A 14,630-nucleotide genomic window follows, 5' to 3' on the forward strand; every position below is an offset into this window, starting at 1 on the left:
TTCTTGCAGTTTGTTTAAATCAATAAGCTCTCGGTTTAAATCGGAAATGTTTCGTTGCGTCATAATTTTGAGAAAATGAGAGTTAAAATTGTATAAAAACAGACTTATTCTAACGCAATTTATTATGCCAAAAAGCTCAACTTTAAAATTAAGTGTATTGTCGGAACTTTAAGCTCTCAAAAGGAATTGATTGTAAAGAAATTGAAGTCGAGAATTCTTGTGACCAAATATTAGAAAGAGAGATATTAATTATAATTAATTATCCAATCTGTAACCATTGTTTGAATCGGCTAAATTGTATTCGATTATTTAAACTTTGAATTTACATTCAGAGTATTCTGAAAAATTCAAATGTATGACCTCTGAAATTTGTTTTAATTTTAACACTCGCTACATCACTGAGATTTTTGAATTTTTTTGATATGATTCAGCAACTTGAAAGCTTTTTTTAATAGCCCGTTTAAATAAACAATTGAAAAATGTTTAATGTATATGTAGATAGATTCGTGACTCTTAATTTACAATTTACACCCGATATTTAATCACGAAAATCCCATTAACCTTAGTCTTCTCAAGAAAGTCCTTTTGAGGGGACTGAAATTTCTCATACATAATTCTGAATAGAATAAAACTTGTCCAACACGTCGTAAATGTAACACAGTGAGGTACATTAAAATAGTCCTTTTTACGACTTTAACCATGAATTTCTCAAAAAATTGACGCAAAGGAACATTCTGGAAGCTGGAAGCGATTATATCTTTTTGAATTTCAAAAATATTATTTTTTTTATTATTCCGCAACGAGACGTCGGGCGACGTGACACGTTTTCGTCTTATCTTTAGGTCAGTCGACGAGACTTGGAGAGAGGTGGGCACCTAAATTGAAAGTACGAGCAGCATGGTACAGACTTAAAAGTGCGACTATATAACGACCGGTCGGGTTTAGGGCTCTTTGGGCTCTTCACGTGTCTGCGTTCCGTCTGACACGTGTGTCTTGCACCGACTCGCTTGGCACCGACTCTCTTTCGCGAGTTTTTTGACTTCACGAGCGAATCTCCCGGGAACTGTTTCGCCTTGGTCCGGCGCAAACCGAATTTAAAGCGCATGGTAGTGAAAAGGAACACCGTGTAAAAGGAGGAAGGCAAAACGACGACAACCCTTCTCTCTCCCCCTGTCCCTCCCCTGCCTGTCTCCCTTTTCCTTCCAGCTGCGCTGGAAAATCGCGAATGACGAAATAAAAATGTACGAGAAGGTTGTGAGGGCGTCGGGTCCGTATAATAATTGAAATGATTATTCGAGTCGTAATATATCGCAAAGTAATGTTACCATATTCGCGTTGCGACGATTGGGCTCTCTCTCTCTCTCTTTCTGTCGTTTATTATTTTCTTTTTGTAAACGAGCGACGAAACGTAATTTTAATATCAATTGTCTGAACGGTCAGAGGAGAGCCTCTCTCTCGCGATTTTATTAACCACCATTTTATTTGAATATCAATTACTCGGCGTCACATTATGCGCTCGAGTTTTTGCGCGACGATTATTAATGTCCTACTAATAATCGTACGCAAGCAGAAGTCAATTAGATTATTGCGAACACGCGTGCGGAGATGAGCGGGCATAATTGTTTTATCGCGCGAATGATTTCGAGTATGTTCGGTAACTACACGACGTGATTAACGTGTAACGATACCGTTAATTTTCTCCCGCGATTGCACGCCCCGTAATATTCATGCATTTTTATTACGATCCACCGCTGATTGCATAATACCGCTTGTTAAGCCTGTAATCGGGTTGAACTGCGTTGGACTATTCTTGGCAATTTAGCTCGCGCACTTATGTACGCTTCCTTTTCATCAAATTTTTCATAATATAATATATAGACCGAGAATTAATTTTATTACGCATTCAATATCTTGTCTTGGAAAAATTATATAATATCGGATAACGGATATATTAATAGTCTAGAAGAAAGTATAATATGTATACTAGATTCTCTTCTTATTCGGGACAAAAATTCGAATCGATCGTTCAACTCGCAGCTTCTTTCGGATAAGCGTTGCTTCTCCGACATTTACTGTACGCAAAAAAAAAAAAAACCGAGTTACATAATCTTTATTCCGCAAACACAAACTCCTTCGTGGATTGAAAGTTATTAATCTTCCGGATAAAATTCGCGCGCTCGAGCCACGTTTCACGGACACGCCAGGCATATGATTAGAGCGCGCGGATCCGAGTTGAATCTTGGTCGCTCATCCTGCGAAGGATACGAAAGAGAGAGCCTCCCGTGCGCCAAGGTATAATAATTAAAACGCGCGGAAGTAAACGATCGGGGCGGTCACTCACGGGAGAGGGGAGGAAGCGAGAAGGGAGAAGCGCAACGAGAGGGCCGTCTCTGTCTCTCGTGTACGTAATTGCCGTGATTACGGATACGTCAGTTCGGTGCGTTTAGGTGTGCACACACGTAACACGAATACACGCACGCATATAGGCGCGGATTCGGTTTGATCCGGGTGCGTGTAACGGGCGCGCCGCAGCGGAAGCGCTGGCAACCGTGCGCAGCGCGCGGATCTCGACGCGCAGCATCATTATCTGGAGCGTTGCTTAGCGTGGAGCGCATCTCGTCCGAGGAGGAGAGACGCGCGCTCGTTAATTTGCGCGCAGAGCGAATAGCGCGAGCGATACATTAGACTTCCCGTATATATCTCTCGGCGATCGCGCGATAACGCGAGACGTTAAGTTCCTCCGGTGGCATTTTCCGCTCCGCGTAAAAGATGCGGAAAATAAATTTCTGTCGGATGATGATACTTGTACGACCATTTTTATACGCGATCGTAAACCCCGGCGATTTAACGACTCGATTGTTTCGATAAAATTCAGGGTCACATTCGAGCAGATTCGAGATCATCCCTTATATATTCGCAGCGGACGCGGATTTCTGATACAGTTTCGCGAGCACGGGAAAGGCGGACATTTGACGGCAAGTATATACATATAAGTGTCGCAAAAAGCAGAGGCGGAATATAACGCCGGGGCGCATTTTTCCGGCGCGTTAATGCGCTGAAATCAATAGCGGTAATTACGTAGAAAGCCCGGCGCGTCGTCGAAATGACTTACTGCCGGCTACCGCCGTCGACGGAACGTGATTTCGCGCGAAAACGTACTGCCGGACGGGATAGGGGAAGACAGTAGAGACAGCAGCGTGTTTACTGCGATATTTTTTTCCTCCCGCCTCTAATAATGCACGCCTCGCATGCGATGTCGACCGCGGCGGCGGCGGCATCGAGCGACTCGCGGAACTTACATAATTGGGGTAATCACCAAGAGTGTCTTATACCAATCTATCTCTATCGGTGGCGTTCCGTTAATTCTGGCATAGCCGACCGCGCCGCGTCCGGCGTTTTCCATCCACGTAGTAAGCTACATCTCGTAACGATCCTATAATCTTCCGCGGGATAAATAGTACGTGCGCAAGACGCACACGCATATACACACGTCTGTGATTAGCGGGAAAAAAATTAGGAAAAGATATATTTACCGAAGTAAATGGCGAAATAGGTATCTCAGAGACCGGCCAGAAATTATACTGCTCGTGAGAACTAAAATTAAATATGAAAATGAGATGTGTCGTTCAAAGAAAGTATTAGGTTTTATTTTTAGTTCTTTTTTTTTTTCGTCGAGTTTGGAGAGTCTGTTTCTTTCCAGATGGATTTTATAGAACGAAAGGTGGAAAACCGACAGTGTATAGGCGTATTCATCTTGACTTCTTACAGTCATCCGACTCAGGATGCTGCGCCTTCGGTTGCAATTGAGATCGGGATGACAGCGCGCGATCGCTTTTCTAATTAATTTGCATTTTATCGGCGCTCTCCTCTCTCCGTCACGGGATGTTTTGCGCAGCGTACGATGTACGCGCACGTCAATATACCGTTTGATCGAACTTTCCAATCAGATAATTCCCCTCTCCTCCCTCTCGTCCCGTATATGCGAAGTTTCGCGAGAAAACGTTCCATTTCGCGATAATGTCATTATCGAGATCGCGTCTAATCATGCTTTATCAAACGCGGGATCTAAATTCTTCGAAATATCGTCCAAAATTATGTTACTACGCGGTATTAAAATCCCCCAAAATGGTAATTCATATTGCACGTATAAAAATAAAAGTAAAATGTAATAGTACACAGAGAGTTTCTCCATCTCGCAGCAATAGAAGCGGCAATCGATGATAATGTCGGCCCGAGCCGATTCGATGGGCCTAAGGCCCCAGGATCTAACGGTCCGGGGTCCGCGCTTCGTCTCGCGGTTTAATCTATCGCGGGAAGGGCGGGAAAGCCCCTCGCCTCTCTCTCTCTCAAAAAGCCTGTCACTCACTTTACACGAGTGCATTCGAGAAACCGGTTCGAACTAGCACTCGGTTTCGTCGTCGACGGTAGCAGCAACAGTATCTACTCGGTGTAACGGAAGCCGCAATATAGCCGCATATTCTTGTTTTCGAGTCGCTCTGCGCTGCTCCTCCCTTTTTTCTCTCTCCCTCTCTTTTATCTCGTCCTTTTTTTCTTTTCCTTCTTGTTCGCCTCTTTTTCCGCGTGTAAGCTCCCGCGTGTACGCATCGGCGGGCGTACAACCGCTCCCTGATAAAATCCCACAAAAATCGGGAAGCCGTTAGCTCCGGACGACTATGGTAACCGCGAGGGAGAGAAAGAACATAAGAGAGAGAAGGGAAGAGAGGTGGGACTAGCGCTCAATATAGATTCAGAAGAGCAGTCTCTCCTCTTTCTCTATACCAGGGTACAGAGTCTCGCTAGGGCGTCTTATTAACGCTGCGGCGGACGCGTCTCGATGTGAAACGTCCGATGCACTCTCCGTCGTGCGCGAGCCGCATTAATTAGTAATCTTTCAGGCCGACTAAACTTACGACAAAACTGGACTAGCTTGTTTGTATACGTATCTAGATGGATAAGCGTCTTTGTTGGCACCGCGAAATTATTTCATCCTGTAGATTTGACATAAGAGCTCTCTCTTTCTCTATCTCTATCTCTCTCGAATAGTGACCATCTGTCTTTGAATTTATCTTTTTGTAGTGTACAACACTTGGCCCAACAGGTGTCGCAAAGATATTTAAAGGCCTAATCCTCCGACGTTGTTCAGGATTTAATTTCGTTGTTCGAGATGCATCATTCCGTTGATATCAACGCGTAATTCCCGACGGCATGAATCCCCAATTAATTTGTGCTAGAGATTCGTTCAGATTTGTATTGCAAAACCTTGAAATATCGCACGTAAAGGTCGCAATTTTTCACGTGAGTCTAAAATGCGTAAATATGCAATTATGCATGTGCGTGGTTATGGGATGCGTTAACGAACTGCTCCGCCGCAGAGCAAGCGACAGCAGGATACGGTACGGATGCAGAGCAACACGAAACGAAAAGGCGTTGGTTATAGCCGAGAGGGTGAAGAAGGGAAGAAACGCGCGGGAAACGTTGGGAAGGAGGGAATAGTGATGTTTCGAGATAAAGACGAAGAGGAGAGACGGAGGAGGAAAGCGAGGGGAAAAGGGTGGCCGTCGGAGAGATATTCTTGGCAGCGACGACGATGCAACAACTGTCCCCATCCGTCATCTACGAGAGACCGACTGGAGCAACGAGAAGAGGTCCACGGCCACTTCGAAGGAGCCCGCGACGTTTCTCCCCGAGATAGTTTCTATCTCTATCTCTCTCTTTCTTTTTCTTTTTTTCGAGCAGTAAGGGACGGAGAAAACAATCGTAATCGTCGAAGATCTCGTCTAACGTCTAGCTATCGATGCTATCCATCCGACCCATTACACGCCGCATTGTGTCGTCCGACAAATTTCCGTCGTGGCTCGAGATCGAAGACTCGTTAAAGAAGACCCACGAAAAGTTTTTCGGATATTTCTTTTCATTATCATAATTGTACGGTATAGTTAAAAAGTGCGAGATAAAAGTAGAAATTTTGATGTGATTTAGGTTTCGGACGGTACTTAACACTGAAATTATGGATCGTTTATCCGTGTTGCAAACATATGGACATAATTCTCTAGCTAGAAAGAAAATATAATTGCGGAAAGCGACGATAAGCGCGTATATATCCTTTCGCTAGAAATGTCCACCGCATTAATGGTGACATTTTCTCCCGCGGTAGGAGTAGAATATTATTTGCAATTAAATTAATTGCTGTTACGACGAAAATTTCTTGCGTTCCCTTCTCTAGAAATCTAGGTTTGACACGAATAGCAGTTTATCCCATTTCCTGCATGCCTGAGAAAATGTTGGCAGGACTCTCGGAGTGTTCGATCATTCGCGATGAATGCGTGCGGAACTGGCATAGCATTAGAAATAATTGGGCTTGCCCTCACGGATGTATTTGACCTTTAATCCGGAGGAGGATGTTAAGGTATACTTTATATTTTTCAGCGACACACCCACCGATACTTGTTAAAGTCAATTGAGCCATAACAAACGTAACGAATCTTACGTGTAAGATATCTACCGTCTGAGTTGTTTAAAAACGTAAAGTAGACTTTAATAAATATTGTAATCTGAAAAATTTCAGGAAAAAATGCATTCTTTTGCTAAAGAAATAATTTGCCTGCTGCCCATCAGTTCTATATCTTTTTATAAAATTAAATAAAGAGAGAGACTAAAATGTGTGTATTTCGTTAAAACAATTAAGATCGTGAACACATTATAAACATCATATCTCTCCTTTCGATATTAATGGTTCTGCAAGATTTATTTCCCTGCTGTATCTCAGCGCATAAAAGAATTTAATATAATCAAATATACATGAGCGCCGACAAGTCTCGGTTAAAGCCACTCAGTTAAAGTCACAAACAATTTATGTAACGGTTTCAATACTTTGCAAAAGGAGCATTCACTCATTCTTTAAATCGATAAAAAGCAAGATGCAACTCTTTGACGCCACTCAAAAAAAGTCTGATTAAAAAATTAGAAAGAACAACATCGCTTAAACGTATCGATAATAATAGTTGATTTGAATTTCAAAGTAGATTATAGCTCTACATTGAAAGTACTTACACGCGATCTCGTATCTGTCCGTTCCAATTTTCCGCGCCTGCAAGCGAGCCTTCACATCACTCGGCCTCGCTCGGCGATTTTTTTCGATCATTTCGCGCTCGATGCGTGCGGACTTGGCCTAGGTCTGGTAATAGCCGGGTGTGTCGGTGCACAGGAGTAGAGCGAGCCGGTTAAGTGAGCGCGGGGGAAAAAGAAACGCCGACGATCGGTCATCCTGATGCGTGGATACGCCGTGTCCGTGACACGGACGAGCGAGCGAGATGTCTGTGCACGCACGGACACACACACATGCACACGGATCGTACAGTTTCTTTTTATATTCAATCGCCGGGGTGGTACACGCTCCGCTAGGCCTCAGAATTGAGATAGCGCTATCCATCCGACATGAGAGAGAGAGCCATATCGCGGAATATTACTATGGAAAATTATTAACCATCTCTCGGCCGGACCGTGATTGAACAGTGATTGAGCTTCTGTACTCGGGGAATCGAGGTAAGTTCCTATCGACGATAGGAATGGAGTTACGCGCCCCGCCCCTTCCCACTTTTTTTCTCTTCGATTAACAAAAAGGCACTCGCGCGAGCGAAACGAACAAGATTAGGCCACGACGCACGACGTGATGCAATTTAAACGAGAACGATCTCGGAGGATGATGTGCAAAGTATATCAGCGTTTCCGATAAATCTCCTTTTAAGAAGTTTACACAATCAACATTTATATACATTATTGCGAGCACGCGGCAAGGCGCTATCAGCTGTTTGATAAGTAACAAGCGTCAAGCTTGGGCAAATCGGCCTTGGTATTCAGTCTTATAAGTCTTATAGAAATATATATAACGGGTCATATCCCTAATATCTCGTGGACCGATTTGAAAAATCCCTTCAAACACCGAGAGACCGCAAGGGCGCGCGAGAAAAGAGATTGTCGTCGTCGAGATGTCATCGCCGCGATTCGCATCGATGCAACGTTAAATCCTGGCACACGCTATATCACGCTGTGTTGTGCGCCTTAACACTCCGGCACGCCTACCGAGTTTAATGAACTTGTGCAATCGAGTGTCGATGCTCTTCTTCGCGCGCCGCGGAATAAGACTACAAGAATAAGCCGTTATCTCTCTCTCTATCTTTCGGAAGCTGCCGCTGCCTCCTCGCTTCGAGTAATGATTTCGTGCGGCGAATCTCTCTCGTCGCACGTTATGACCTGAGCAGGCTCCCGAGGCTACCGAGTGGTGTGTTTGGGACGATTAAACTGCTTCTTCGTGCCTCTCTCTCGCGCCTAATCAGAAAGTCGTTAAGCGGCGAACGTCAGCGAGCGAAGAGTACTTGACGCTTTACAGTATACTGCGCTTCGCGTCTCAACCTTCTTGCAACGCGATAATCGCCCGTTATCGGAGCAGCGACCTGTGAATTACGTACCGTAACTCATTTTTCTGCATGCTTATTAATGTCTTCGAGGCGAGGCTGAATTCGCGCACCGTGAAACGATGCGAGAATAAACGAGACGCTGCTCACCGTGCATCGATGTTCTTTAAATAGTCGACAAATTTACGGGACGTGGCAGATTAACGATTAATTTAACCCTACGTTAATCATCCGATTATTTGTTAAAAGATGCTTGTATTATCTCTTATCATGGCCCCTCATACCTTACTTGGCAGAGACACGTTAGTTTAAGCGCACACATGCGAAGTCAAATCTTCATCCTACCTCTTGTTTTACCGCTTCGCGTGCATTACTTAACAAGAGCAGACCGTTATTCCGCGAGTCGCTCTTATCTATTCAAAACCATCGAGCAAGTATCGCATCGTCGCTCGGATAACTATAACCTGCATAGAGTGGCCTTCCCCTTTTACTTCCTGCCTCTCCCTCTCCCATCCGTCCTTGTTCCACAAATTGCACGCGTGTGCGTCCTCGACGCGTTTTAACGCCTGTTGAGCCTTCGACAGGACTCCGGAGCAATTCCTTCTACTCCTTCCCTATACCGCCTCTTCTTCGCCCTAGTCTTCTCGGCCTAGCCTCTCTCCCCCTGACCTGTCCGTCTTCCCTTCTCTCGCGTGCCCTCGTATTTGATCTCGTAGCACAGGAGCGCGAAGAACCTGGGGGAGAATGGAGAACGCGGGGGGGAGGAAAGGGAAAGAAGACACGAGAGGGTGGGAGAAAGGCGCACACGTGTATCGGCTCGTGGTGAAAATAGTGCAATAAGCGCGTACTTATGCACCAACGGCGGCGTGTGGTTTACCCACACCGCCACCCCGTCCGTCCTACACCGACCTCCTCCCTTTCGCCGTCCTTCTCCCCCTTTCCACCCCCCGTTTCTCTCCGTTGCGTTATCCCCGTATCGTAAGTCGGTGGGTGCTCCTCTCGCATCGCGCATCTCGTGCTCCCTCCCTCCCCCTTTCCTTCCTCACCCTCCCGCGACTTTTCCCTACGATAACATGAGCGACTGCGCCGACTACACTATACGTGCGCGCACACGCGGGGCTCCACGGACGTTTAAACCGGGGGGATAGCTACTAATTACAACGGTTACGGCGTGGCAGTTGGCGAAGAAAAAAGGCTGATCTCCCGCGAGCCAGCGGAAAAGGGACCGGGGGAGAGAAGAGATGGATGGGGAGCAAGAGGGCGGAGTTGGGGGAAAGGGAGCGGGAAAAATTCACCGGAGAATGGGTGGATGCGACACGACCGAGTAATCGCCGCTTGGATTATAGCGCACTATAGGAAGAGACGTGTAAATGTGTGTATGTAGATATATGCGTGTGTGTGTGGGTCTTCGTTTTTCCCGCTCGTGTATCCTTCTCCTCGGCCCGGAACATCGCCTATCTCTATTTCTCCTTCTCTCGCCATCCCTTTTCTCTCGCTCCATATCGGTCTCTTTTTTTTTTTTATTTCTTCCTTTTTTTCCCGTTCGGGAAACCTGTACTGAAACGAGGAACAGATCGCGGTCTCCGGTTCTCTCGCGTGGATCGCGTGCGTAAACGCGCAGCCGATGGTTAATGAACTCGCGCCGTAATTTCCATCCTCCAGCGTTTCGCGTCGCCGCGTCGCCGCCTGTATCGCGAAGCCCCGCGAGGGATGTCCTTGCAAGGATATGGAGCGCGATTACCTTACCTCCCCTAGTTTACTAGGAATAATTAATGAGTAAATCATAGGTTTCGGGAGATTCGTCCGATTCGATGCGCAGCGACTCGCGACGTTCGCGGAATGCGCGCCCATGCGTGATACGCATACGGTTATCATATGCATCGATCGGATCGATTCGGCTGGTGCAGCTATATTTATACTCAAAATTACGTCTTGTAACAAATAAATATATATATCTTATGAGAGGAAAATTGTTGTAGACATCTCTAATAAATACCTTTCCAAAACCGAGGTAAAAAAAAAGATTCTCGCAGTTGTTAGAAAAAATTCCTGTACAAATTGTTATACGCAATCACTGCCTTAATTGAATTAAATTTATATTTCATTCTTCAAATCTTTTCTCCTACAGAAGCGACGAAAACTGCGCCAAAATCGGGAGTAAAAAGAAGCATGCTATAAGATTTATAAGAAAGAAAAATTGTTTCCTCTCTGATAAATATATACGTGAAAAATATTATTCTCTCTTCCAGGATTCGAATGTTCAATCTCGTACTCGAGGATCGCGATTAATTCCAACCGTGGAATTCGTCAAATTCAACGTATAATAGTCGCGTTCAAAGAGAGATTCCTCGTAAAAGAAGACACGGATGATTAATGCGATTTCTATTAAAGGGTCTTCTTCTTTCTCCCCTCGGGAACTTTCTTTTCGACGCGACGCGACGGAAGAATCGCTTCGCGCGAGCGTGTCCGAGAGAATCGATTTGTCGGAATGCAATTCGAGAACGCGGAATATCTCGCGCCACGATCTTTAAACCACCGGCCGAGACCTATCGATGCGAAGCACGGAGACGTCGTCGCCGGACTAATCTCAGTCATGGCGGAAAATTAGCTCGGCACCCGCGGCTTCAACGGCATAAACCGAATGTTCCAAATACCAGAGAGAGCTAGGCGGCGCGTATCTATCGCGCGAGCTATCACGAGAAAGATGCGAAACGGATGCGCGTCGCAGGACGATTAACTCTCCTAAGACATGAGACACCCGCTGTAAAAGTGTGTGACACTTTTCTCTTCGTCGGAGCATCAATTTTATAGAGAAAGATATGTCGGGGGGAGTCTCTCTTTTCGAAAGGAATATATTTAAGAGCTATGCGATAATAATTATCTCGAATAAAATTTTTCTTTCTATTTTTAATCTCTCAGTTTCCAATTCAATGTCTACTTTGATACCAAATGAATAATTAGATTATTTTCTTTTGAAATAATTTAATTTATAATTTTGCCGAAAAATGAACCTCTAAATGGGAAATTATTTGTTTACTGCTTATTTGAGGTACACAAAGTAAGAGCTTAATTCCCATATAAATTAAATATGTATCAAAATGCTCTCTGCAATCAATAAAGAGAGATAATTGTGAGATAATTGAAATTAAACATAGGAGTTAAACTTGGACTCGGGATACACACGCACACATACCTATATATATAGGCACATTTAAGATGTTTGAGAAATAAAATGATCTACGTAATCTTCATCTGACGTATATAATCTGGTAACAGAGAGATTAAAATAATAATAATATAAGTTATCGCAATTTCTCATACCGAACGATATCGGCTATCGTGATCCTGAATAACTTGGAGGTACGTATACGATTCAAAGGACTACTAATGTTAACCGATCGAATACCGGTTCGAGAAGGCGAAAAAAAGCGATTTTTCTATGCTCTCTCAGCGGGGCGGATTCTCTCCCTCTCTATCCGACTCTATATACTCGGTAGCGGTGCGAATAGAGGAGCCGGTGCTTCCGTGTGCGAGTATCGCCCGCGGCGACGTGACTTTGCCGGCTCGGCTCGGCGGTTCCTTCACCCGAGGAGCCGGGGACGTTCGCGCGAACGTAGGGAAATGCAATGGCGAGGGGCGCTTCAGGTGTGGACCGCGATCGCGAGCGGAGCCTGGTTGCGGTAGGTAGGTTGCGCAAAAAGCAAAGAACCACGGCCACGAGAAGAGAGCGAGCGAGCGAGCTTGGAGGAAGGGCGTCGGCCGGCCTCGGCGAAGCGCCACTCGGTCAAGCTCACTGCCATCATACAGATTCTAGATTGCCGAGCGAATGCGAACGGAGCGTACAAACAGACACACGAGAGCACTCATATACATACACACTTTCAAATACCTGCTCTAGGACTGTCGGCCGCACCTCCTCTCGCCAAAGCCTGCTCCTTTCTGCTCTCTCTCCTCTTCCTTCTTCTTCTTCCTTTGCTCTTTTCCGCGCTATATCGCTCGCGAATCGAGAGCGCGATGTGGCGCGATGCGTGCAGCAACACGTTCGTCCGATGCAGATAATAGATGCAGATGTGTTCGTCGCCGACTGATTACGGTGATCGACGACCGAGATCGTTAGACGAAAAGCGCAGCCTCTGCAAAGAGAAACATCTTCGAATATAAATTCAGGAATATAAATACGAAAAGGGCTAATAAGGGAGAAAATTGTTTTTAAATTCCTCTATAAATTATTTCGACAATTTTGTGGAGCCTACATCCGGCTCTTATTAGTCTCCTTCATACCCGAATTTGTATTTATATAATATTCAGAGTCTTTTCAATTTATTATTTTAGAAACATCTTTGATTGGAGAATATTTTGAATTGAAATATAATTTATTAAAGAAAAAAATGGATAGAGACAGAGATAGATAGGTGTTTTATTATAAATCTATTTTTTTTTTTTTTCGTAGCTCTTTTCGATCTCTTGAAATCTCTATGCGACGAAATACTTGAAATATTTAAGTACCACCGCCAATACCAACCCGATGCAATTTGTAAAAATCTGTATGTATATCTCTCTTTTTCTCTCTCCACCCTCCTCTCTCTTTCCCCTTTCTCCTCTCTTCCGCTTTCCGATATTTTTCACCGTAGCGACCGAGTAAATGAGTTCCACTGCGGCGGGAGGCGTGGTCCAGCGGCATGTTTCCAACGTATTTCGACGGAAGCTTAGCCGATCGCCGCTTTCTCATTTTCCTCTTGCGAGCTAGTTATGAACTCTCTCTCCGGATCGCGGCGAGAGGAGACGGCGCGCGCGCGAACGCTAATCGTAAGCGGTCGGTTATTCCGCTCCGGGGGCCGCAATTATGCGCGAGCTTTGCGCACGTAATTAAAGTGAGATCGGCCGCGAGAGAAACTTTGGCCAAGTTTTCGGCGCTCGCGCCGTCGTCTCTTTACGCGAGAAACACACACACATATTTATGCCATGTCTCGTAGGAGGAGAGAAATATTTGATCGATATCGCGAAAACACACGGGTTCACATGGGTCGCGTCCAATAATTTGGCGTGATTTCGCGCGCGCGATCGAAATATTAATCGGTCCAACGAGTGAGTACTCGGGGGAGGTTTGTCGGACGTCGGCATTCTCTTCACGTTTGACTCGAGCTAATCCGCTTATAAGTCCGTATCGATCGGCTAGGTATACGTGGCGCATATTTCCTATGCACACGCTGTACGCATCGAACTCGCCCGACTCGTTCGAGAGATATGTCTCTAGCGGCAAATCGGAAAACAAGGCGTGCGTGCGTACACGCGCGCGTTAATTAATGACAATTTGAATTTTAATGCTCGCGCGCGCGAAGAGACGCTTTGCGAAAATGAGCCTCATTAATAACGCATGAGAGGTGGATAATTTAAAGTTATGTTTAAAGCGCGTTCAACTCCCTCCCCGTCCTTCCCATCCCATGGCGCGAGCCATCGCGCTGTATCGCTTTGTTTCCGTTCAAAGCGCAATTATGCGGTATTAGGTTTCCGCAAGAGGCGAACCGTGATTTGGGGCAACAGGTGTACACAATACGCATGCATAATGCACACAACCGGCACATGTAAACTGTCCCCGGCGCGATGCGGCGCCGCGTGCGCACCCACACCAAATTGGCGTTATTAAATTTACATATCCCGGCGCGGCGGTGCGCGCGTGAATTAAGCGATTCTTCCTTCCCACTTACGAGGCTATTCGCGATGACTCTTCTCGATCTCGGACCAAGACGAAAATGTTGTCGAGTGCCGCGATTGTCATTCTCGCACACGTGACTTGTACATCGATCCATCCGGAATACAACGTGTCGCGCAAAAATCTTTCGGATTTTTCAGATTCTACAGATTTGATTTTTCCTTGTGGATTTTATAACGAGATAGACTTGTATGTGTGTGTAGAATTAATGGAAAAAAGGTCGCGAAAATAACTCTGGCAGTTCGCCACTCGTTGCGCTTTCTTTCTCAGATTGCTCGTATGTCTGTGTGACCATGAGCCATTGCCAAATCTTCTAATACTCGGCATAGTCTACCCTCTCGTCACGGGATGTACGGTTCAAGATGCCAAATTCCTCTTGGGATATTTGGAAAATTTGAAGCAACGCGTTCGCGCTCCCTCACGTGCCACACTTGTCTAATTTTCTCATCTTTATACATTCCGATACTATAATATAATGTTAAATTCTCTTCCGCTGCTAAAAAAGCGAC

General features: G+C 45.3%; 1 protein-coding gene across 4 annotated transcripts in view; it reads right to left on the bottom strand.

Moving 5' to 3' along the window:
* LOC145944181 (uncharacterized) overlaps positions 1 to 14,630 on the bottom strand; it is an 81,756-nt gene that overhangs the window by 33,599 nt on the left and 33,527 nt on the right. For all 4 annotated transcript variants that reach the window (XM_083052355.1, XM_083052356.1, XM_083052352.1 and 1 more), the window contains one exon: positions 12,301 to 12,544. The gene's annotated coding sequence lies outside the window, so the exon portion shown is untranslated. The remainder of the gene's footprint in view (positions 1 to 12,300; positions 12,545 to 14,630) is intronic.

This window comes from Prenolepis imparis, unplaced genomic scaffold, assembly GCF_030444845.1.
Source record: "Prenolepis imparis isolate NDT839.2.m4 unplaced genomic scaffold, iyPreImpa1.0 SCAF_12, whole genome shotgun sequence".
NCBI lineage: Eukaryota > Metazoa > Arthropoda > Insecta > Hymenoptera > Formicidae > Prenolepis > Prenolepis imparis.